Source organism: Oncorhynchus nerka, linkage group LG5 (assembly GCF_034236695.1).
Source record: "Oncorhynchus nerka isolate Pitt River linkage group LG5, Oner_Uvic_2.0, whole genome shotgun sequence".
Lineage (NCBI taxonomy): Eukaryota > Metazoa > Chordata > Actinopteri > Salmoniformes > Salmonidae > Oncorhynchus > Oncorhynchus nerka.
In genome coordinates, this window is record NC_088400.1 from 52,892,921 (window position 1) to 52,918,951 (window position 26,031).

Here is a 26,031-nt window from a genome sequence, read left to right on the forward strand (position 1 = left end):
CCTTCTGGGAGTCCGAAGAACGAATCTGGGTTTGGCCGATGCCAGGAAAACACTATCTGCCCCAAGGCATAGTGCCAACTGTGAAGTTTAGTGGAGGAGAAATAATGGTCGGGGTTGTTTTTCATGGTTTGGGCTAGGCCCCTTAGTTCAAGTGAAGGGATATCTTAACACTACAGCATAGAATGACATTCTAGATGATTCTGTCTTTCCAACTTTGTGGCAACAGTTTGGGGAAGGCTTTTTCCTGTTTCAGAGAAACAGAAATGGTTTGTCGAGATCAGGGTGGAAGAACTTGGCTGGCCTGCACAGAGCCCTGACCCCAACCCCATCAAACACCTTTGGGATGAATAGGAACTCTGATTGCGAGCCAGGCCTAATCTCCCGACATCAGTGCCCGACTTCACTAATGCTCTTGTGACTGAATGGAAGCAAGTCCCTTCAGCAATGTTTCAACATCTAGTGGAAAGCCTTCCCAGAAGAGGATGTTTTAGCAGCAAAGAGGGGACCAACTCCATATTAATGCCCATGATTTTGGAATGAGATGTTCGACGAGCAGGTGTTCACATACTTTGGTCATGTAGTGTATATTAATTGAACTGGAGACCAATGGGTCTGGCCAAAGAGAGACTGGGATCTTGCACCCCGGATGAGCAGCATTAGAGATTGAAGTTAGACCTATGCACAGTGTTCTTCCCTCACATCCCTAACCAGTTGTTTCCCAGATGGTATAGCAGTCGGACATGTGTTTTGTCCTGTCCCATGTAAATGTCGTTTTCCTCATTTTTTTCCGTATATTTTTCGTGTATATTTTAATCTCACTTTCCATCTATGGACTGAATATACTTTCCTTCAACTCGCCTCACCCAATGTGGTACGCATCTGCTTTTTTTATACTTTACCGGAACCCCATCAGAAACTAGCAAGCTAACAAGCTAGTAGTCAGTAAGCCACTGCTAGCGGTCTTCACCATTAACTCGGACACCAGCCAGTCAACTCGATCAATACCTGCCAGTCCACACAGCGCGATATCAACACAGAGCATATCGGACTGCTTTTTCTCTACCACATCTCCGGATTCCTACCGCAAGCTTTTGAACCTTTACACCGGATCATCGCAGCCAACTAGCTGCAAACCGAGTGGCTAACGTCTCTGTCCCGAAGCAAGCACCAGTTAGTCTTGAGCTAGGCCCATCTCCCGGCCAGCCGAAGAGGTCCACCAGCTAATTCTTGGGCTACAATACCTCTTTTGCCAATTGGCCCGGACCTTTTACTGCCGACACGGAGCCCCGCCGATCCATCACGACTCGTCTGCCGACGTAATCGCCCAAGGTGGTTTCAGCAGGCTCTTCCGTTGCGACGTCACCGAAGGCCTTTCTGCTAGCCCCGGCCTGCTAGCTGTCTGAATCGCCGTGTCTCCAGCTCGCCTAGCATAGTAGTGACTCCTGAATCGGCTTCATGACTCACCTATTTCTGTTCATTGGACCCTATGATCACGCGGATACACATGCCTCTCCCTAATGTCAATATGCCTTGTCTATTGCTGTTTTGGTTAGTGATTATTGTCTTATTTCACTGTAGAGCCCCCAGCCCTGCCCAATATGCCTTAGATAGTCCTTTTGTCACACCCGCCACACATGCAGTGACCTCATCTGGCTTAACTGGTGCCTCTAGAGTCAAAACCTCTCATCGTCACTCAATGCCTAGATTTAACCTCCACTGTACTCACATCCTACCATCCTGTACATTATGCCTTGAATCTATTCTGCCACGCACAGAAATCTGCTCCTTTTACTCTCTGTTCCAACGCACTAGACGACCAGTTCTTATAGCCTTTAGCCATACTCTTTTCCTACTCCTCCTCTCTTCCTCTGGTGATGTAGAGGTTAACCCAGGCCCTGCAGCCCCCAGCACCACTCCCATACCCCAGGCGCTCTCATTTGTTGACTTGTGTAACCGTAAAAGCCTTGGTTTCATTCATGTTCACATCAGAAGCCTCCTCCCCAAGTTTGTTTTATTCACTGCTTTAGCACACTCCTCCAACCCTGATGTCCTAGCTGTGTCTGAATCCTGGCTTAGGAAGGCCACCAAAAATCTTGAAATTTCCATCCCCAACTACAACATTTTACGAACAAAATAGAACTGCCATAGGGGGCGGAGTTGCAATCTACTGCAGACATAGCTGGAATTCTGTCATACTATTCAGTAGAGGTCGACCGATTATGATTTTTCAACGCCGATACCAATTTATAGGAGGACCAGAAACCCGATACCGATTAATCGGGCGATTTTTATTTGTTTATTTGTAATGACAATTACAACAATACTGAATGAACACTTATTTTAACTTAATATAATACATCAATAAAATCAATTTAGCCTCAAGTAAATAATGACACATGTTCAATTTGGTTTAAATAATGCAAAAACAAAGTGTTGGAGAAGAAAGTAAAAGTTCAATATGTGCTATGTAAGAAAGCTAACATTTCAGTTCCTTGCTCAGAACATGAGTACATATGAAAGCTGGTGGTTCCTTTTAACATGAGTCTTCAATATTCCCAGGTAAGAAGTTTTAGGTTGTAGTTATTATAGGAAATATAGGACGATTTCCCTCTATACCATTTGTATTTCATTAACCTTTGACTATTGGATGTTCTTATAGGCACTTTGGTATTGCCAGTGTAACAGTATAGCTTCCGTCCCTCTCCTCGCTCCTCCCTGGGCTCAAACCAGCAACACTATGACAACAGCCACCTTCGAAGCAGCGTTACCCATGCTGAGCAAGGGGAACAACTACTAGAAGGCTCAGAGCGAGTGGCGTTTGAAACGCTATTAGCGCGCGTTAACTAGCTAGCCATTTCACTTCGGTTACACCAGCCTCATCTCGGGAGTTGATAGGCTTGAAGTCATAAATGGCACAATGCTTGACGCACACCAAAGAGCTGCTGGCAAAACGCACGAAAGTGCTGTTTGAATGAATGTTTATGCCCCTGCTTCTGCCTACCACCGCTCAGTCAGATACATAGATACTTGTATGCTTGTATGCTCAGTCAGATTATATGCAATGCAGGACACGCTAGATAATATCTAGTAATATCGTTAACTAGTGATTATGATTGATTGTTTTTTATAAGATAAGTTTAATGCTAGCTAGCAACTTACCTTGGCTTACTGCATTCGCGTAACAGGCAGTCTCCTTTTGGAGTGCAACGAGAGAGAGACAGGTCGTTATTGCGATGGACCAGTTAACTTTAAAGTTGCAAGATTGGATCCCCCGAGCTGACAAGGTGAAAATCTCTCGTTCTGCCCCTGAACGAGTCAGTTAACCCACCGTTCCTAGGCGGTCATTGAAAATAAGAACGTGTTCTTAACTGACTTGCCTAGTTAAATAAAGGTATACAAGAAAAACAATCAATAAATCAATAAAAAATCGGCAAATTGGTGCCCAAAAATACCGATTTCCGATTGTTATGAAAACTTGAAATCGGCCCTAATTAATCGGGCATTCCGATTCATCGGTCGATCTCTACTCTAGACGGTTCTGACTTAGAATATGTGGACAATTACAAATTCCCAGGTGTCTAGTTAGACTGTAAACTCTCTTTCCAGACTCACATTAAGCATCTCCAATCCAAAATGTAATCTAGAATCGACTTCTTATATTGCAACAAAGCCTCCTTCACTCATGCTGCAAAGCATACCCTCATAAAACTGACTATCCTACCGATCCTTGACTTCAGCAATGTCATTTACAAAATAGCCTCCAACTGTCTACTCAGCAAACTGGATGTAGTCTATCACAGTGCCATCTGTTTTGTCACCAAAGCCCCATATACTACCCACCATATCCAATCACTGAAGCTGGAGGCTTATGTCTCCCTCTCTAACTTTAAGCATCAGATGTCAGAACAGCTTACCCATCACTGTACCTGTACACAGTCAATCTGTAAATAGCACACCCAACTACCTCATCCCCATATTGTTATTTATCTTCTTGCTCTTTTGCACCCCAATATCTCTGTTTGCACATCGTCATCTGCACATCTATCACTCCAGTGTTAATGCTAAATTGTAATTATTTTACCTCTATGACCTATTTATTGCCTTACCTCCCTAATCTTCTACATTTGCACACACTGTACATAGATGTTTCTATTGTGTTATTGACTGTACATTTGTTTGTTTAACTCTGTTGTTTTTGTCACACTGCTTTGCTTTATCTTGGCCAGGTCACAGTTGTAAATGAGAACTTGTTCTCAACTGGCCTACCTGGTTAAATAAAGGTGAAATTAAAATAACCATAAGAGGGTATAATGACAAATTGACATTAGATCAGCATCTAGAGACTAGAGTCATCTTCAACCCTCAATCTGTCATCAGCTTCTTTATTCTGTTTTGTTTCTAAGTTTCGTTGGTGGCTTAGCTAGCTTACGTCTTTGGAATGGCTTTTGATATGGCCTTTTTTCTCCTGTCTGCTCTGATGTTCCTTTGATGAATGTGTTTGCAAACACCTTACATGTAATGTGCAATACACACACACATTTTTAAGGTGTCGCATCAGTTCTCTCCAGAGTTTTCCTCCACACTTTTCAAAGTCACAATGAGTCATTCCGAACACGGAACCCCTCTCCTCTCCGTCCTCGTTCCCCCGCGCCGCCTCCTCATCCCCTGACCCCTGACACAAAGAGCTTCACTTCTTCTCTTTGTTTTATGTCGGTTCATTCTGAATTCCGTGAGCACAGTCCAGACTAGGTTATCTCTCCGAAGGCTACCGGGACTGATTTGGGCCTCTTTATCACCGAGGCTAGAAAGCTTGTCTTTGACCAACAGGAGAGTGTGTGTGATCTGTTTGCAGTTTAAACTGCAATCGAACACAATCCCGATTCCCCACACTCTCGCCTTCGCTTGGGTTGGTACACATCACCTCATCACCTTTCCCTCAGTTTTTATTTTATTTTTAGTGTGTGTGTGTGTGTGTGTGTTGAGGTCATTATTTCCCATCTTTGATGTTGGCAGGCTCCCTGGGTGTGCATGCTGCCATGACTTGACAGAATACTGTAATGCTCATAGTACTGGAAGCACTCTGTGTGTCTAGACTATGGGGGACATTTTCCTCTCACAAACACACGCGCTGTGAGCAAACATTTTAAATAGATGGGAGATCCGATACTGCAGCTCACCTGGAGCCAGGCAAGGGGAAATACCCCAATTCCTCATCACCTCCACCAAAATCATTGGTCAGACCGTTTGTGGAATTTCCTCACACCCCTACCTACTCAAAGTTGTAACCCTGAACATGTGGAGAACACCACTCAAACCCACAGTTGTGTCAATACTTCCTCCTGGAGATCTCCCTCCTGCAGGCTTTTGCTCCAACCCCAATCTAGCACACCTGATTCTCCTAATCAGTTGCTCACCGGGACCTTGATGACCGGTATCCAAACCAGTGTGTTACAACAGGATTTAACTAAAACCATGCACCTACACAGCTCTCCAGTGGGAGGGCTTCTTTGGCCAACACTGTCGTTGAAAAGTTACAAGTCAATCAGAGACCAATTGGACTGCGCACACCCCAAGGGCTACAAATAAGTTTATATGTAAATGACTGAACCTCGACCCTACCCCTTTACCCACCATCCCACCCAATTTCCCAAAACAAGTTAATACAATACAGGCAGATTGTACCATGTACTTGCACTGATCAAGCCAGCTCTCCACTCCACTCAGTTTGGAAGTAACCTTACATGGCTGTATGGGGAGGCATGACTAGGCCCCAAATGAGCCAGTCTTACCATCTGCTGCTAACGAGCTCTGGGAGTATTTAGGGGACAGTGCTGCATGACTGTAGCAGTGAAGCGTCAAACAGACCAATACCACACGTAATGTAGGGCCAGACATAAGGGAGAGATCCGCAGAGTGAGATTTAGAGACTGACTGAGTACAGTTTGTTTGTTTTACGAAACACCAAGAGCACCATGAGCACAGTTTGAGTTAGTAGCGAGACACAGTGTGAGTTTTGTGAGACACAGTTTGAACAAAGTAACACAGTTTGAGACTTCAGTCCCCCTGAAAGCCCCCACCCTCCTGCCACTGCTAAAACTGTTCCCTCAGTGCCAGTTTGTTTCCCGAGTGGAAATCAATGGAATCTCATTACGGAAAATTATGAGGAAGTGCAGATATTGGATGGATCTCGCCTGCCGCTGCTTCATGCCAGCCGACCGCAGGCGGACACGTCCGCTGCCAGCGGGGGGGGCAGGCTGCGATTCCTCACTGAGAGATGCGGCTAATTAGCATCAGAGATGGATGGATGGCAGAGAGAACACAAGCAATTACTCTGTTCAAAAAGAGAGGGTGCGAGAAAGAGAGGGGCTCAGAATATTGTTTTTTTTCCTCTCGTACCTCCGTTTTACCATGAAAGCATTCCTCGTATTTTATGTCAAGACATTCAGGCCCTCGTTTGAGGCTTATTGTACGCACGTGACTGTAAATTGCTTAGGGGAGTGAAGTGCTCCAGGAAACTCATTTCCTGTATATGCACAGTATTTTTGATGAATGCGACAGCTGGCTTTAACTACTTGATTGGTGTGTTTTTGCGGCACACTTAGTGGCACTCCAGACGCTTAGTTTTCTGGGGAAAACGAGCGAGAGAGGGTGATTTTCGAGCTTGAAAATCAACTCGTCCTTTACTCAAAAGCCCGTGTTCTTACTGTGTGGTTCTCCATTTGGCTGTGACGTTTGTCTTTTACTGTGAGGGAAAGTAGTCCGTCAGTCTTGTATGGCAGTCTGTAGTTTTAATTTCATACGACGTAAAGGTCGTCCGTGGTGGGAAGAGTGGGCTGCCACATGGCGCACTTAACTTTCTCAGTGCAGGAGGGTAACCCCAACCTCTCACAATGCCCCATGGGCTGCATGTGGCCTGGCCTCAGCTGCTTAGTGTGTCCAGAGAAAGGCTGGTCCTCTGTAAGCTACCCTGCCTGTAGAATACATTAACACTGCCTCTGCGATCCACAGCAACACACACACACACACTTACACTTACACGACATCATCAGGCTCATAACCAAAATGTGCGTGAGTTTAATAGGAAACAGAATTTAATATGATCTTCTCTGTTTTGTGTCCAAAATATTTATACTCTACCCTGTTGCCATGGTGAGCAGATATGCTTGGGATGGAGGTTGAGGGGTCAGACTCCAGGAAGTGTTAACCACCACCACCCTAGAGGAGTCGAGGCCTTTCGGCACACACTCTTTTCTGGTCACTATTCATAGACTGACAGTAACTCGCTCGATAGCTACAACATGAACAAAATGATAAAGTACATACTTTTATATTCTTGTTTGATAGTCCACTAGTAGTCCACTGGCCAATGATCAAATTCACCCATCCAACTCTGTTACTAAAATGTTTGGAGTGAATTTCGGCTCTCTATGCTGACATTCTCTCGTTGTCTTTCTTTCTCTCCCTCTTTCCTTCTCTCTGTCTGTCGCTCTCTTTGTCTCCTTGTCTCTCCCTCTTTCTCTCCCCCGCTTTCTCTCCCGCTCTTTTGCTCCTCTCTTTCTTTGCTTCTCTCTCCCCTCCTATCCCCCTTTCACTCTCCCTCTTCCTCTCATCCTTTCTCTCCCTCTCTCCTCCATCTCTCCCTCTTCCCCAGAGGCACATATGACCAAACTTAACATGCAACCGAGCGGCTCTAACCTGAACCCTGGCCCCCGGCTTTCCGCTCTCCCTGGCTTCGTCCCAAATAGCACCTTATTCCCTATAGTGCATTACTTTTGACCTGGGCCCATAGTACCAGCTCGTAGGGCACTGTTCAAAAGTAGTGCACTATGTAAGGAATAGGGTGCCATTTGTAACATGGCCGACGAGACAAATGGCACACAGCGACGACAGCCATTACCCCGCACCTCTTTGCATAATGCCTTTAACCTTCACACAAAGATTGAGCGGCTCAATACTCAATACCCAAATGGCCTACCCCTCGGCATAATGTGGTTTATGCTCATGGTTTCTGTCTAGCTCGAGACATGGAGGGTTGGCGGGTAGCCTAGTGGTTAGAGCGTTGGGCCAGTAACCGGAATGTTGCTGGATGGAATCCCCGAGCTGACAAGGTAAACATCTGTCGTTCTGCCCCTGAACAAGGCAGGTAACCCTCTGTTACCGCCACCTCTCTGATTCAGAGGGGTTGGGTTAAATGTGGAAGACACATTTCAGTTGAATGCATTCAGTTGTACAACTGACTAGGCATCCCCATTTCCCTTTCTACATTCATTTTCAGATGAGAGTTATGGGTATGGTGGTATGGTTAGGAAAGCCTTGTCGTAGCTTGTCGTAGCTAGTTACAGTTGCAGCCAAATACAGTATATTGGCACCCTTGCACTTTTGTTAAATAATTCCCCATTTCTTCTAAAATAAGTTGGAAAAAAGGTTTGGTCTCCACACCTTATTGGATTTTCAACATTGCAGAACCAGTTACATTTTTGTTTACGATTTGAATTACAATTATTGGCACCCCAGAGCTACCAACAACCAAAAAAGCATTCGAAGAAAAGAACACTCTCCCGACAATCAAACATTAGAGGTTCAATAATATTGTGGAGTTGCATTACTGCCTCTGGTCCTGGAAGCCTTAAACGTGTGCAAGACATCAGGGAATCAGCCAGTTATCAAGGTGTTTTGGAGTGCAATGTTCAACCCACTGTCCAAAAACTGTGTGTGTGTGTGTGTGTGTGTGTGTGTGTGTGTGTGCAGCCCTGTGGATAAATTGAAAATATAATACCAGTCAAAAGATTGGACACACCTACTCATTCCATTCTTTATTTTACCTATATTCTACGTTGCAGAATAATAGTGAAGACATCAAAATTATTAAATAACACCAATGGAATCATGTAGTAACCAAAAGTGTTAAACAAATCAAAGTATATTTTATATTTGAGATTCTTCAAAGTAGCCCCCTTTGCCTTGATGACAGGTTTGCAAACTCTTGAGTAGGTGTGTGCAAGCCTTTGACTGGTACTGTATAGCAAATCAAATTGTATTTCTCATATGCTTCGTAAAGAACAGGTGTAAACTAATTGTCACGTCCTGACCATAGAACGCCTGAATTTTCTATGATAGAGTGGGTCAGGGCATGACTAGGCATTTTAGTCTAGTTTATTATTTCTATGTGGGGTTCTAGGTTTATTTTCTATGTTGGGGTTTGTGTATGATTCCCAATTGGAGGCAGCTGGTAATCGTTGTCTCTAATTGGGGATCATACTTAAAGTTGCATTTTTCCACCTGTGGGTTATGGGATATTGTTTAGTTGCCTGTTAGCACAGAATTGTCGTCACGGTTCGTTTATTCTTTATTGTTTTGTTTTTTCTAAGTTTCACTGTTTAATAAATTATGTGGAACTCAAAGTACGCTGCGCCTTGGTCCGTCTATACTAACGATCGTGACACTAACAGTGAAATGCTTACTTTACGGGTCCATTTTCAACAATGCAGAGTTAAATATTTTTTTAATATTTATATATATATATATATACACTGCTCAAAAAAATAAAGGGAACACTTAAACAACACAATGTAACTCCAGGTCAATCACACTTCTGTGAAATCAAACTGTCCACTTAGGAAGCAACACTGTTTGACAATAAATTCCACATTCTGTGGTGCAAATGGAATAGACAACAGGTGTAAATTATAGGCAATTAGCAAGACACCCCCAGGAGTGGTTCTGCAGGTGGTGACCACAGACCACTTCTCAGTTCCTATGCTTCCTGGCTGATGTTTTTGTCACTTTTGAATACTGGCGGTGCTTTCACTCTAGTGGTAGCATGAGACGGAGTCACACAACCCACACAAGTGGCTCAGGTAGTGCAGCTCATCCAGGATGGTACATCAATGCGAGCTGTGGCAAGAAGGTTTGCTGTGTCTGTCAGCGTAGTGTCCAGAGCATGGAGGCGCTACCAGGAGACAGGCCAGGACATCAGGAGACGTGGAGGAGGCCGTAGGAGGGCAACAACCCAGCAGCAGGACCGCTACCTCCGCCTTTGTGCAAGGAGGAGCACTGCCAGAGCCCTGCAAAATGACCTCCAGCAGGCCACAAATGTGCATATGTCTGCTCAAACGGTCAGAAACAGACTACATGAGGGTGGTATGAGGGCCCGACGTCCACAGGTGGGGGTTGTGCTTACAGCCCAACACCGTGCAGGACGTTTGGCATTTGCAGTCAGTCATGGTGTGGGGTGGCATTTCTTTGGGGGCCGCACAGCCCTCCATGTGTTCGCCAGAGGTAGCCTGACTTCCATTAGGTACCGAGATGAGATCCTCAGACCCCTTGTGAGACCATATGCTGGTGCGGTTGGCCCTGGGTTCCTCCTAATGCAAGACAATGCTAGACCTCATGTGGCTGGAGTGTGTCAGCAGTTCCTGCAAGAGGAAGGCATTGATGCTATGGACTGGCCCGCCCGTTCCAAAGACCTGAATCCAATAGAGCACATCTGGGACATCATGTCTCGCTCCATCCACCAACGCCACATTGCACCACAGACTGTCCAGGAGTTGGCGGATGCTTTAGTCCAGGTCTGGGAGGAGATCCCTCAGGAGACCATCCGCCACCTCATCAGAAGCATGCCCAGGCGTTGTAGGGAGGTCATACAGGCACGTGGAGGCCACACACACTACTGAGCCTCATTTTGACTTGTTTTAAGGACATTACATCAAAGTTGGATCAGCCTATAGTGTGGTTTTCCACTTTAATTTTGAGTGTGACTCCAAATCCAGACCTCCATGGGTTGATAAATTAGATTTCCATTGATAATTTTTGTCATTTTTTTGTTGTCAGCACATTCAACTATGTAAAGAAAAAAGTATTTAATAAGAATATTTCATTCATTCAGATATAGGATGTGTTATTTTAGTGTTCCCTTTTTATATATATATACATATATATATAAAAATATATTTTTATATATATATACATATATATATATTTTTTTTTATTATACATATATATATATATATGTGTATATATATATACATATATATATATATGTATATATATATACATATATATATATATATATGTATGTATATATATATGTATATGTATGTATATATATATGTATGTATATATGTGTATATGTATATATGTGTGTATATATGTATGTATATATATATATATATGTGTGTGTATATATGTATGTATATATATGTATATATATGTGTGTGTATATATATATATATGTGTATATATGTGTGTGTATATATATATGTGTGTGTGTATATATATATATGTGTGTATATATGTGTATATGTGTATGTATATATATATATGTATATATATGTGAATACTTATAGTGTCACGGGAATAAATACACGGTGAATGTGTAGTGTGGGATGTGGAGGTAAAATGCTCTTTTCAGGGGATTGCATGTTTTTGTCGTTGGCCAAGCCCACCCTCTAACCATGACTACAAACCCTACCCTGACCTTTTTTTACATTGGAAAATATTTGAGATATTAAAGCTAGACTCCTTACATCTTCTAACTAAAAAAATTCCTGGTCGCACAGCAAAATATTTAGGTGCATATGCGAGTAAAATGGTCGCACTGTAAAGCCCTTCCCTACCACTAAGCCATTCTGAGACTTATCATGTGACGGTGGGGGTAGACAGGCATGTATTTGTAATAACATTATTTGTCCTCTCTCACGTGACTGTAGGCTACAGCTACGTCTAACCATTATTAACCCTTACCCTTATAGCTAACGCTAACCCTAATATGAACCTTAACATTAAGCCGGCTTAGCTAGTGATGGTGGAGAGAGAGACAGACAGACAGATGTGTAGTAATAATATTAACCATTATGTGCTCCTCTCCTCCACAGATGGCCGTGAGAGGACCTGATATCCGCCCGGGACCCTGCTATGAGGACGAGGAGCGACAGTACGCAGCCCACTCCAGGTAGGTTCATTTCAGGAAGTACATTTTAATTACAATTCAATAATCGTAAAGAAGGCATTTGTTATTTTCAGTGACTTCAGTGATTGCTGTTTATTTGAAAAGTTTTTTACATTTCTGAATTTGTATTTCAAATCACTTCCTGAATTGACTGCCTTCAATTTGAATTGAGCCCAACCTTGGCGTGTGTGTGCATGCACGTCTGTCTGTGTGTCTGTCTGTCTTCTTATCTGTTTTAGGCCACCATCAATACAATACACACACACACACGGCAGCAGAGAGAGTAATCCTCTTTAGAGCTTATAATTAAATCTGGAGTGTTTGCCTTGGGAAAGCCTCCTCATCCCGGGAGTAGCCCTGATCAGCTCCTGGGAGACGAAGAATAGACGGGGGATGGATCCTTTCTCTGCACCACAAAGGTCCACCTAGATTATGCATGAGCATGATGCGGTTCTGTGCAGCTCTGTTAGCGGAGCACGGCCCAATGCCAAAGTCGCAGGTTCGATTCCGACTGGGACCACCCATACGGAAATGTATGCATGCTCTACTGTCAGTCGCTTTGAATCAAGGGTCTGCTAAATGACATACATTATATTATATAACACTTACTACGTTTCTCTCTCCATCTGACTCAACATCCTCATGTCAGATGGCACTTACACATGTGCACACATGTAGGCTTAGTACCTGCTGTACACATACTCACTCACACACTCTTCCCCCCCCCCCACACACACACACACTCTGCTGTGTTAAAGTCCCCCAGCGCTGACTGAGATGCTGACTGAGCTGCACTAAAACTGAACAGAGCATCCACTGAAAGGAGCAGTGTTCCTGACTAGGTCTGGACTGTGAGCTAAAGCCTAAGGCTTTCTGCATGTAGGCCCTTCCTGAGCTAATGCTAAGCTTATGCTAACACATGTCTCAGATGACGTAACTTATGGTTACTCACTCGACCGGCGTCGAATCGCAGGCGGTTAAATGAACTGTCGAGAAAAATGTCCGAGCTGTCGCTTAGCCCTCTCTTCTGATTTTAGTTAGAGGTGTCAACCCCACAAGCCTTTGTTCAAGTCTCTGTGTGAGACGATGGTACACAGAGTGACAAGAGCATTCAACCGCTGGTGGGGAGCAGCACGTCTTCAGCACCAGAACAAAGAGGGAGGAAAGTGCCGCGCACGCTGCCTCCGAATGAGTCATTCCAAATCTTATATGTTTGCTCTCTTGTTTTAGATGTTCACTCGAGGATGAAACGAGCCCTGTACCCCAGAAACACTACATCTCCCCGAAGCGTCAATACCAAGACGGGGGACCTAAATTTATTCCAGGAATTTGACAAAACAAAGAGCGAGAGATTGGGGGGGGGTGTAATTTCTGGGTTTTGGAGGGGAAATAATACAGAAAGAGGGAGAGCGATATGGAGAGAGGAATCGAGAGGGAAGTTAAATAAATGTGTTTTTCAAACCAAGCTGAACTTTGTGCGAGATCCCCCCCCCCCCCCCGGGCCCAGCTCATTGAGAGTAATTTCCTCACAAATGAGTGTGTCTCTGCTGTGCGGCTGTGTTCCATTAGCATACATTTGGCCTGTCTTTTGTGAGGAAGGAGCCTGCACTTGCTGGGGATGCGGCTGGGGCTGCACGTCTGGAAAGTCCACTGCCTTAGGGGGGAATGGTGGTACCCCTCTATTCTCCCCATCCCAACCCCGTCTCCTGTAGTGGGGATCAGCTTTTCCCTAGACTGGGGTGTTAGTGCTCGGGGGGAGGCAGAGGAAGGGAGGGAGGGGTAAAACACACACTCATTCTAACCCATATGGAGCACATTAAGGTCATTACTGTTCTGAAGCACTGGGTCATGGGCTCCACGGCTCAGCCCCAGGTTATCCAGTCTGAACGGCCCATGACCCCATAGGTGATTGGATTAGGCCGCTAAGCCGAGGTTGTGTGCGTGAACAGTGGTCGCTGGGCTGATAATTGCGTGATTAATGTGCAGCCGGTGGCCAGTGCTTCAGATGGAGGACTGATATTACCCTCGTCAATTTTGGTCTGCAGAAGTGTGTGTGTGTGTGTGTGTGTGTGTGTGTGGTCTGAATGGCACATTTAACTCCAGAGCTACTGTAGTAACGTAAATGTCTTCACAAAGTGCAAGGCTACGCTACTCTTGAACACATGAGGACCAGTCTGACCACACATACACTCTGTTTAACCTTCCCTGGTCTCAGCTCAGTAGTTTTGTTCCACGGCACCTATCTCCGACCCACTGATCTGTGGTCTCTTCTCTCCTGCTAATGATCCGTGATTGGAGCTGTGTGTGTTGGTGTGCGTTTCCTCCCTTTCGCTCTCCGACAGATGGCCACGTCAGCACGGTATGTTGCTTAAACAGGTGCATGCTGGGTAAATGTTTGATCAGCACATGAGCGTTGGTCTCTCACTAATCTCATCCCTTACTTTTCATTTCAATTCAGATCATTTCAATTCATTGACCTTTTTCTTGGTATGCTAAGTCATTTTAGGTTTCTCAGACCCAAACGCAGACATTCCGTACCGGCTTCCTTGCGACGCTCCTTGCTGTATGTATCAAGCGTCTCAGAGTAGGAGTGCCTTATGATCACAATGGAAGAAATGACATGGGTGAACTGATTCTAGATCAGCACTCCTACTGTGGGAAACGTTGAATACGAGTCCTGGTTTGTTCTTCAAATATCTGCGGAACCTGTTACGAAGTGATTGGACCTTTTTTTGTTTGGCGTCGCCACTTCCTTGCTCCTTTTTGTGGCAGTGTGTTGCCGTTTCGGTCCGGAGTAAATGCAGGCCGCGGCACTCTTTTCCCCCGCTAACTCTGTTTTCGATGAAACGGGCCCGTAATGAAATCAGTATTTTGGAAATTAAACTGGTTTAGCCGTTAGGCTTCCATAAAGGCATCGCGTCAATGGGCTCTGGCTGCCTGGAGAGGTCACGCTCTTTCTGTCTCCCTCTTTCGGTCTCTCCCTCTCCGACAGACACCGAGGCAGGCACAAGCATTTATGGAAAATTAAATCATGGATTTATAAATAAAACAAAGGATAAACACACACTTAGACAGAGACTGAGTGAGTGAGGTCTTTGACCGCTGACCAGTGAAGTCACAAAACAGACGGAAAGATCTAGTCAAGGCTGACACTGTATTTTAGATCTGAACCAGTTGACGTACCAGTAGTTAAATCTGGAATGTTTATTTTGACTTTACAGATGGCCACTTAGTCATTGGCCACCAGGATATCTGATAGAATTGTTGGTGCTATTCAGTCTCATTTTAGTGCGTGTTACTCCTGTGTAAAGGTCTCAGTGGGATACAGTGCTGCAAAGTGTCATTCATACTGTACTCATTATAGAGTAGACAGAGTGATGGAGAACGCAGAGACATTTTGTGTGTGGGTGTGTGCATGCATGTCTATGTTTATCTAGGTTGGTTTCATTAACACAGATAACCTCTCTCCATTGCAGCCTAATGGTTTTCCTTTAAAGGGATACTTTGGGATTTTGACAAGGAGGCCCGTTATCTACTTCTACAGAGTCAGATGAACTCGTGGATACCATTTGTATGTCTCTGTATGTCCCAGTATGAATGAAGTTAGAGGTAGTTTTGCGACTAGCGCAATGAATGGAAATCTATGGGTGTCTAGTTCTGGGGAAGTAGATTAAAGACTGCATTGCCAAAATCCTGAAAGTATCCCTTTAATGTGAAACCAGCCTGGTCTGGCCTGTTTTTAGCACTCTGCCTGTCGTGTGTGTGTGTGTATATGTGTCCGTTATTTTGGAAAATCCATAGCACAAACTGAAACACTCGCACGTATACACACACACACACACGTATGCAGATTGTCAGTAAGTGCTATGGACCCTCCAGAGAATGGGTTAGATCCCCTCCAAGCAACCCCTCGGTGGCCTCCATGGCTGCTATCTACCAGCTGTGTTCCCTCACACCAATGGAGTTTATTGAGGGTCAGGTAAGAACCACAGGGCCTAATTTTCCTTCCGTTTCCTTGGGCAGGTGCAAATAGTCCCCCCTCACTCACCAGGGCCAAATTCCTCCTTGTCGTAAGGTGGAAACTATGCCCAAATGTCATTGCGCACACACAAACGCACAGCGCATACACATAACAAGCCACATAGAGACACACAGACCACATAAACACACACCACATGCACCTTCTCCCCGTTTTCAGGCCACATCTCAAGGGCTGTTTGCATGGTGTAGGTTGTCCCAAAATGTAAGTAGCACCCTATACCCTACATGGTGCACTACTTTTGACCAGAGCCTTATGGTCCCTGATCAAAAGTAGTGCGCAATATAGCGAATAGGGTGCTATTTGGGATGCAGCCATAGTGTTGACAGTTGAGAGGTGTGAGTCTGATTTATTACATGACATGTTATTAGTAGCGTTCACTTGGCCCATGTGGATAGGATCACACTTCCCTCTGTCAGGTTGTATTACAAAAGTATGTGGACACCTGCTCATCGAACGTCTCATTCCAAAATCAGAGTTTGTCCGCCCTTTGCTGCTATAATAGCCTCCACTCTTCTGGGAAGGCTTTCCACTAGATGTTGGAACATTGCTGCTTCCATTCAGCCACAAGAGCATGATGTTGGGCGATTAGGCCTGGCTCCCAGTCGGCGTTCCTATTCATTCCAAAGGTCTTTGACGGGGTTGAGGTCAGTGCTCTGTGCAGGCCAGTCAAGTTCTTCCACACTGATCTCGACAAACCATTTTTGTATGGACCTTGCTTTGTGCACTGTTGCCACAAAGCACAGAATGGTCTAGAATGTCATTGTATGCTGTAGCGTTAAGATCTCCCTTCACTGGAACTAAGGGGCTTAGACCGAACCATGGAAAAACAGCCTCAGACCATTATTCCTCCTCCACCAAACTTTACAGTTGCATTCAGGCAGGTAGTGTTCTCCTGGCATCGGACTGCCAGATGGTGAAGCATGATTCATCTCCAGAGAATGCGTTTCTACTGCTCCAGAGTCAAATGGCAGTGAGCTTTACACCACTCCAGCCGACGCTTGGCATTGCGCATGGTGATCTTAGGCTTGTGTGTGGCTGCTCGGTCATGGAAACCATGAGCTCTTCAGTAAGGCCATTCTATTGCCAGTGTTTGTCTATGGAGATTGCATGGCTGTGTGCTGAATTTTATACACCTGTCAGCAACGGGTGGGGCTGAAATAGCTGAATTCACTAATTTGAAGTGGTGTCCACATACTTTTGTGTATATAGTGTGTATTACACCCCTTACACATACTCGCATACACTCACAAACATGCACACACACACGTACATATACATACATACACACACACATCCATTATACTGACATGCATTTAGATGCACATATTCACATGTATTAGCCAGGCCTAATCGCCTAGGTAGCCTAGTGGTTAGAGTGTTGGACTAGTAACTGAAAGGTTGCAAGTTCAAATCCCCGAGCTGACAAGGTACAAATCTGTCGTTCTGCCCCTGAACAGGCAGTTACGTATGCATGGAGTTTGAAAGCCCTCTTTGCGCCTTTCTCTCTGTCTCTAGCTCTCCTAGAGTTAGTGAGAGTAGAGCTCTCACTGTCCACTCACAGGCGTGCTCAGTGTGACAGCTCTGCACCTGTTGACTGTGCGCCATAACATGTTGTGTATGTGCTTCCCTTGGGAGATCTCTGTGGTGTGTGGGGCAGTGGGCTAGGCATGCCAGATATCAACAGCATGTGGTTTATGTAGACTTGACCACCCAAACATGGACAGGTGGTCCCTTATCATTCAGCACCGGGGGCCCTATGATCTCACTAAGGGCCCAGAGAAGCGATAAGCAGGGAGAGAAAGGGAGCGAGAGATGGAGAGTGAGAAAGAAGTGGAGAGAGAAATGAATGCCAGATGTTTCATCACTAGTGATTAGCAGCTGGCCAGCGGGGGTTTTGAGGGAGGGGAGAGCACCTGAACCTTCACCCCAGCTCAAGGCCTCCAAACAGGCTTTCACCTCCACATCCTTCTCCATTTTCCCACTAGCCTAAACATCTTTCCACCAGCTTACACAGGCCAAATATGCCCCCGAAATGACCCTTTCACAGCATCACATCTATTAATCTATCACTTTATCCGTCTCTCCATCCAGAGATTGAGGGATGGCTGAATTGATGAATAGATCGACATTTATTGTCCTCAGAGGATGTAGAGCTGGCGGGTGGGATGTGGTCATGTGTGTAATGCTTATTTGTGCGTGTGTGTGTTTGTGCGTGTGTGTGTAAAGCAAAGCAAAGCAAAGCATGTTGGTATCACAAACACATGTATGAAAATGTGCAGGGAATTTACCAGTGCAGTTTCCCCTCTATCACCTCTATCTGACCTGGGAGAAGGCCTAGTTTTGGGATTTGGTTCTGGTTGTTGGCTGTGTGTGTAACTTAGCCCAGGCAGGGCAGAGCGTGAGCAGGGAAAAATGTGGATGTGGCTGTGAAAGGTGATCCACCCTGCCTCTGTGAGTCGCCCTGCGTGTCTCCTTACCCCAGGAGCTTAGTCCCCTAATCACCCCACAGTCACTGGTAGGGAATCAGAGACACCCAGCTGCCTGCAGCCTCCTTACTGCGCTAACCCCCCCCCCCCCCCCCTGGGTCACACACACTCAATCAGATATGTGCATTTACACACAAGCTTATGCACACACACAAGTTGACTGTGGGGGGGGGGAATTGAAAATAAATGTCTACACTCTCTAATATGATTCTGTCCTCTGTGTGTGTGTGTCACAGGAGAGCGGATCCGAATGACTACCCCACCCAGTCTAGGACAGCACCCGATTACCCCGGCCGAGGCAACTACTACCCCCCTAAAGAGGCCCAGCCCCGCCCCTCCAGCCAGGCCCCTGGGCCACTACAGGTGGACCCCAGGTACTACCCATCCTCGCCCCACCGGGCTGACCAGCACCAGGATGTGCCCCCCTCACCAGGCACCCGTGCCCCCCGCTACGAGACAGTGGGCAGGGACGGTTACCGTGACGCCAGCCCTGAGCGCTACGGCGGCGGCTACAGGGACGGCAGGCAGCCAGACCCAGGCCAGAAGAACAGCATGATCGGAGTGGTGTAGGTGCCATAGCTAGATGGACTGAGACTGGGATTGCAGAATTCTGGTAACATTCCCCAGTTGGAAGATTCCCGGGTTTCTGCCATATTTCTTCTTGATTCCTGGAATCTTCCAACCAGGATTTTTGGAAAACCTTGGAATTTTGGAAAGATTACTGATTACGCCAACCCTAAATCAGACCCACTCATTGCTTCTCTACAGCCCCCTGTCTGAAAACATCCTCGCCCCCCTACCTCATTTGGTGTCTGCAAATCTGAAGGAATCAGATTGGTGTAAATAATACGGCTCCAACTAGACGTCCAATGGGCGTGAGCCATACTGCTTACACCTATCCAGGTCTTTGAGATCTACAAACATCAAAGCAGTAGGGTCCCAAATGGTACTTTATTCCCTTTCTAGTGCACTTCTTTTGACCAGGTCAAAAGTAGTGCACTATGTAGGGAATAGGGTGTCATTTGGAAGGCGTGGTTTATGGACCAGGCCATCATCAGAACACTCCTCTCAGCTGCTGACATGTTTTAGAAGCAGTAAAGGTCTATATGTGTACTGTATGTACAGTATGTATGGAGACATGTTTAGAAATGTGTGTTTCTTTATGCACGTGTGGGGATGTAAATGATGTATTTTTGATTCACAGGCGTCCAGAATGACTGGAGTTAGACATAATGTACAGATTGGAAAGAGACTTTTAATTGAATACCAGCCAAACTCTTGCAGGGTTGCTGGCTTGCACAAACTTTTTGCACAAGCTTAAAAACAGGCCCCTCCCCTTCTGGAACAACAGTGAGAGGCCAGGGATGGTGAAGTTAGGGTTTCGACTCAAAAGGCACCCTATTCCCGAGATAACGGAAGACAACTGGACAAGAAGTTGACACTGGACAGGAAGTTGATCCTAAGAAACAAGGTCAGAGGAACAGGAAGTAGGGAACAGGAAATGTCCATATCAAAGCATTTTTGCCCGCCTGCCGTGTCCCTTCCATCCGCATTTTAGATGTGGGTGTCTTTTGAAAGTGTTTTGTTTTGGTTGTGGCCTTTGCTAAAAATAAAAAAAAACTTCAATTAACAGTTTTTTGCCTATAACAAATTTCTGCTGCCCATAATGTGCTTTTTTAAGTAAAGTATAATGTGTGTTGTGTTTGATTTAAACGGCTGTGTCAAATTTAGTTTATGTTATCATAAAGACACTGTAACAAATTAAAATGTATGCTCTGTGTTGACTAACTATATTTATTCATCACATGGGCTGTGTCCCGAATGGCACCCTATTCCCTATATACTTTTGAGCAGGACCCTAATGGGCTGTGTCCATAGCCTTATGAACCCTGGTCAGAAGTAGTGCACCACATAGGGAACACGGTGCCATTTGGGGCACAGCCACAGTCTCCCAGTGATAAAGGCCTAAGAGAGACACTTAAACATGTTACTCATATGCACCGGGATTATTATCTTTTCTCGCCATTGATCTCATTTCAAGGCAGTTAACCCACTGTTCCTAGGCTGTCATTGAAAATAAGAATTTGTTCTTAACTGACATGCCTAGTAAAATAAAGGTTAAATAAATAAAATAAATGTCCCTTGTGTGATGGTAAAGAATCACAACGCTGACCATATCATGTCATATTGTACGTTGATGACGATACATTTGAACCTTTGTTTGTAAATGCATGTTTTTATATTATGCCGTGCATGAAATAGACATTGTAAATGATCATATACAATATGCCAAGATGAATTAATTTATTGTTCACCAATTTAGCTGTCTCATTTTACAGGATGATGAAATTGCAAAGTTATGCAAATTGTCCTGATAATGAGTCACCAATATGATGACTCATCTCGCCCAAATGATTCATTAAGATTTTCAACCCAGTTTAGCTTTCCCATTTGAGATAAATTAGCCCTCTACGATAACAGAGAGGCCCAGGCTGCTTCCCAAATGGCACCCTATTCCCTACATAGTGCCATACTTTTGACCAGGGCCCATTGGACCAGCTCATAGGGCTCTAGTCAAAGTATTGCACTATTTAGGGAATAGGGTGCAATTTGGGACGTAGACCCAGTCTTACTGCTGATAAAGACTGAATCACCCTCAACAATTAAGACTGAGGAGATCTCTGTGCTGAAGTGATTACCTCCCAATTTGCTCCCACGGAAAAGTAAGATCTGGCTGATTGGTGGAATTAGAGGTTGAAATTAGGATAATTAGAATCTGTTGAGAGCTCATTTTATCAGTTAGTGTTTAATTACCGCCGAGGCCAGTCAGTGTGTTTCAGACTTCATCCCAAATGGCACCCTATTTCCTACATGGTGCATTGCTTTTGACCAGGGCCAGTAGGGCATATTGGGGCCGATTCTAACCCGAGTTTAAGCGTGCGTAAATGGAACGTAATTCCCTTTAATGCACTCTCTATGCGCATTCTGACCTTGAACTTAAGCATGAGAATAGCATGCTGTTCACACGCTATTCATTTTGGGTGGAGATCTAAGAAATAAAGGTGTGTTTGAGGTGTGTCTACAGATGTATTCTGACCTTGTCGCACGAGGAAACCATGAATAACATATGTATTGTGGCCCATTTTCCTCAGTGAAGTAGGCTATAAATAGCTATGCAGTTATTCAAAAATTGTATTGTGTGCCCTCATAATGTGTGTATGCAATTTGGATTACCAAACTATAGGTTTATGTAGGGCTGAATCTGCCGAGTTGATGTATGCGCTTTAAAATGCTTTAATTATATAAGCTTTTCACCATTTTATTTTACAATTTGTATCATGTTAAATATTAGCCACTATCAGGAGCCACCGTCAGTAATACCCACAGACATTTATACACCGAATAAAAATATAAACGCAACATGTAAAGTGTTGGTCCAATGTTTTATGAGCTGAAATAAAAGATCCCAGAAATATTCCATTCTCACAAAAAGCTTAATTCGCTCAAATTTTGTGCACACATTTTTTTCGGCCCTGTTAGTTAGCAATTGTCCTTTGTGGGGTTATGGTATATTGCATTTTATCGATGGCAATTTGAATGCACAGAGATACCGTGACGAGATCCTGAGGCCCATTGTCGTACCATTTATCCGCTTCCATCACCTCATGTTTCAGCATGCACGGCCCCATGTCGCAAGGATCTGTACACAATTCCTGGAAGCTGAAAATGTCCCAGTTCTTCCATGGCCTTCATACTCACCAGATATGTCACCCATTGAGAATGTTTGGGATACTGTACATCAACGTGTACGACAGTGTGTTCCAGTTCCCACTAATATCCAGCAACTTACCACAGCCATTGAAGAGGAGTGGGACAACATTCCATAGGCCACAATCAACAGCCTGATCAACTCTATGCGAAGGCCATGTGTCACGCTGCATGCAAATAAATTCATTAAAAATCCTACAATGTGATTTTCTGGATTTTTTTTCCTCATTTTGTCTGTCATAGTTGAAGTGTACCTATGATGAAAATTACAGGCCTCTCTCATCTTTTTAAGTGGGAGAACTTGCACAATTGGTGGCTGACTAAATACTTTTTTGCCCCACTGTATCTGTATTCCCAGTCATGTGAAATCCATAGATTAGGGCCTACTGAATGTATTTATTTATTTCCTTATATGAACTGTAACTCAGTAAAATCTTTATTTTTGTTCAGTGTAACTGTTACTTTAGTGTTAGTTTTCTTAGATTTGTAGCTTGCATTTTGCATCATTCCATTCCGTTTACCTTTCCTCTGTCATGTCTGTGTAGTTGTTCCTGAGGGTCGTTATCATTAGTCGGTCTTATTAGGCTAACATTATGCAATAATTTGGGACATGTATCCTATTTGATTCATTATGGAACTCAGACCACACGTAGCAGGTTAAACCTGGAGCCTGGCACACAGTTCACTGGACCGTTTTCATACATTTCCATGATTAGGGTAGATTTATAGGACTACTGTTCAACCCTTATTGTACACTGTTTTTCCATCTTCCTATAACTCATGGATTGAACTTGAATGTAACAACTTTCAGAATGAATCAAACCACTGTTTTTTTGATTCATCAATATATTTTGTGCGTAAAGGCTCTCCAAACCTTATGATTCATTCATACCTAACCTAAAATGTGCATAAATAAGGGAACCATGCCAGCAAAGGTCGTTACGGACCTGCTTAAGGTAAGGCTAAATACCAACTACTGAGAAGTGTGTTGGAAAGGAATATATTTCTTAAGTTGGAATCGGGCGCATAGGGAATAGGGTGTCATTTGGGATGCATCCTTAAACTTCCACAGATCACTGTGTACCCAGACTATGGTGAAACACCTTGACACCTTTCACACCACCTGGGTCTTGTTCATTAGTGCACACCGTATTTAAACGATTTGCAACAGAAAAATAAATGTGCATTTAGTCCAGGTAGTCCCTTCCTGTTTCAATCTAATTTCTTCTGTTTGATGCCTAATAAATACAACCCAGACTGGGTTGAAACACCCTAACCCCTTTACCTTACCTGGGTTGTGTTCATTAGTGTTGTGTTCAAAATGTTCTGCAAAGGAAAACGATAATCAGCTTTTCCTATTGGACAAGTCCAGTTAGTCCATTCCTGTTTCAGGCCATTGTTTTGCATTTGGTGCCTAATGAACACAATTCTGACAAAAAAGAGGTTATCCAGACAAGTGACATATCTGTGTAATGCATATTATTTATGCATGTCTTTGTTTCTAATCTTTAAGATATACCATATAGGATACAGAGAACCTCAAAGATTATTGTGGTAAGCATCAATTTAAGGGGAACTCCAAAAGAACTTAAATATGGCTGCCAGGCCTCACACTATGCAATACTTTAAATTTGAGCGTCTGTCCCATTGTACTCATTCTACTTCTGAGAGCCAGGACTGTCAGTCTGTGCGAGTGCGTTGTCTGTGTAGTCTTTGTCTGACTGTCTCTCTCCCACTCAGGCACGGTCACGGACGGACACAAGAAATCCTCTATCACGCCGCATGACAAATCCACTGTCACACCCCATTATATGGAGTCGGCCATGTTCACAGGGTCACAATCCCTCATTTGGCGCCTCAGCCATCTTATCATGCTTTATGTCGGGTTTGTTTTTAATCTTCATGTCAAGGTCTTATCATTTCCCCACTTTGAGACAGAAGTCGTCTCACTCAAATAAATTGGCCCATCACAGGATGCCGTATCTGCCGAGTCACATTTTGACTCCGTTTTCTACTCCCTCTGTCAGTTTGGAATACCTGGCCTTTGTATTTTTGATATCCTAGAAATTCAGCTAATTTCTTTCTGTTTTTCCCACTTGTACTTTCTATTTGTCAGTTCTGGATGTCTGGTCTTTCTTTTTCTTCTCCTCAATTCTACAAATGTATTACCTTTTAATATATGTTTTTACTTGTTTTCTTATTCGGGGCTAGCTCGAAGGGGTGATGTTAAATTCATTTGAAACCTCCTAATTTCACATTCTGTGAATCCCCAAAAAACACGGAATCCTAAAAAAAACAGGGCTCGGAGTGCTCTCGTCGTTTCTCAAAAACAGAAAATAGTCAGACGTGGTATTCCCTCACTAACTTTTACAGATGCACAATTGAGAGCATCGGGCTGCATCACCGCCTGGTACGGCAACTGCACCGCCCACAACCGCAGGGCTCTCCAGAGGGTGGTGCGGTCTGCACAATGCATCACACGGGGGTAAACTACCTTCCGTCCAGGACACCTACAACACCCGATGTCACAGTATGTTAAAAAAGATAATCAAGGACAACAACCACCCGAGCCACTGCCTGTTCACCCCGCTATCATCCAGAAGGTGAGGTCAGTACAGGTGCATCAACGCTGGGACAGAGAGAGAAGCTGTTTCCAATCTCAAGGCCATCAGATTGTTAAACAGCCACCACTAGCACAGAGAGGTGGCTGCCTACCTTCAGACTTGATATCATTGGCCACGTTAATAAATAGAACACTAGTCACTTTAATAATGCCACTTTAAGAATGTTTACATATCTTGCATTACTCATCTCATATGTGTATAATGTATACTGTATCCTTTACTATCTATTACATCTTAGCCACTCTGTCACTGCTCATCCATATATTTTATACTTATATATTCTCATCCCATTTCTTTACTAGGTTGTGTGTATTAGGTTTTGTTGTGGAATTGTTATATATTATCTGTTAGATACTGCTGCGCTGTCAGATCTAGAAGCATAAGCATTTCGCTACACTCTCAATAACATCTGCTAACCATGTGTATGTGACCAATAAGATTTGATTTGATTTGAGCTTCCCTGTTCCACCAGCGCCTCCTAGCACACCTTAGCTTGTTAACATGTGTCAATCAAAGCCCTACTCTGGAGAGGGTGAAGCGGGAAACAGTTATCACTCCCATGCAGCCCCTAAAAAAAATGATAAGAGCTGAGCGTTCAGGAGCATGTAGGAGTCCCGTACGCCCTCGCAATGACCGAAACCACGACACAGACGAGTTCTCGATGTCATCATGACCTCACCCTCTTTATAAAACCACATTCCGATGCATTAAGCCCTATTCCATCGTCCATCACCGCAGTCCCGCATTCATTTCAACCCCTCCTTATAATGACATCATGAGGTCCGTATCAGAGCTAATCAGACTTCACTGTGTAGCCTGAGTGTATTTCCTCATTTCATTATATACTCCATTATAAAGCCAGAGACTCATGGGCTGGGTCCTAAATGTCACCCTCTACCTATATGGTGCACCAATTTTGACCAGAGCAAAAAAGTAGTGCTCTATGTAGGGAATAGGGTGCCATTTGGGATGCACTACAGTCTTGGGGTTATACGGGCCATGGGAATAGGAAAGTGGGAGGGTAACGTAGAGTTAAAATGGGGACGTTTAAGTGGGTGCTTCAATGGAGATGGGAATGACGGGCTGATGAGTTAGTCATTGACTGGACCTTCACCTGTCCTTATACCCATTGGACTAACACAGCCGGCTGCAGAAAGCGCTGTG

The 26,031-nt window shown here is 44.4% G+C and overlaps 1 pseudogene; it reads left to right on the forward strand.

The window, feature by feature from the left end:
- Positions 1-21,885, forward strand: part of LOC115129176 (partitioning defective 3 homolog B-like) — a 117,980-nt pseudogene extending 96,095 nt beyond the window's left edge.
- Positions 21,886-26,031: the final 4,146 nt, after the last annotated feature.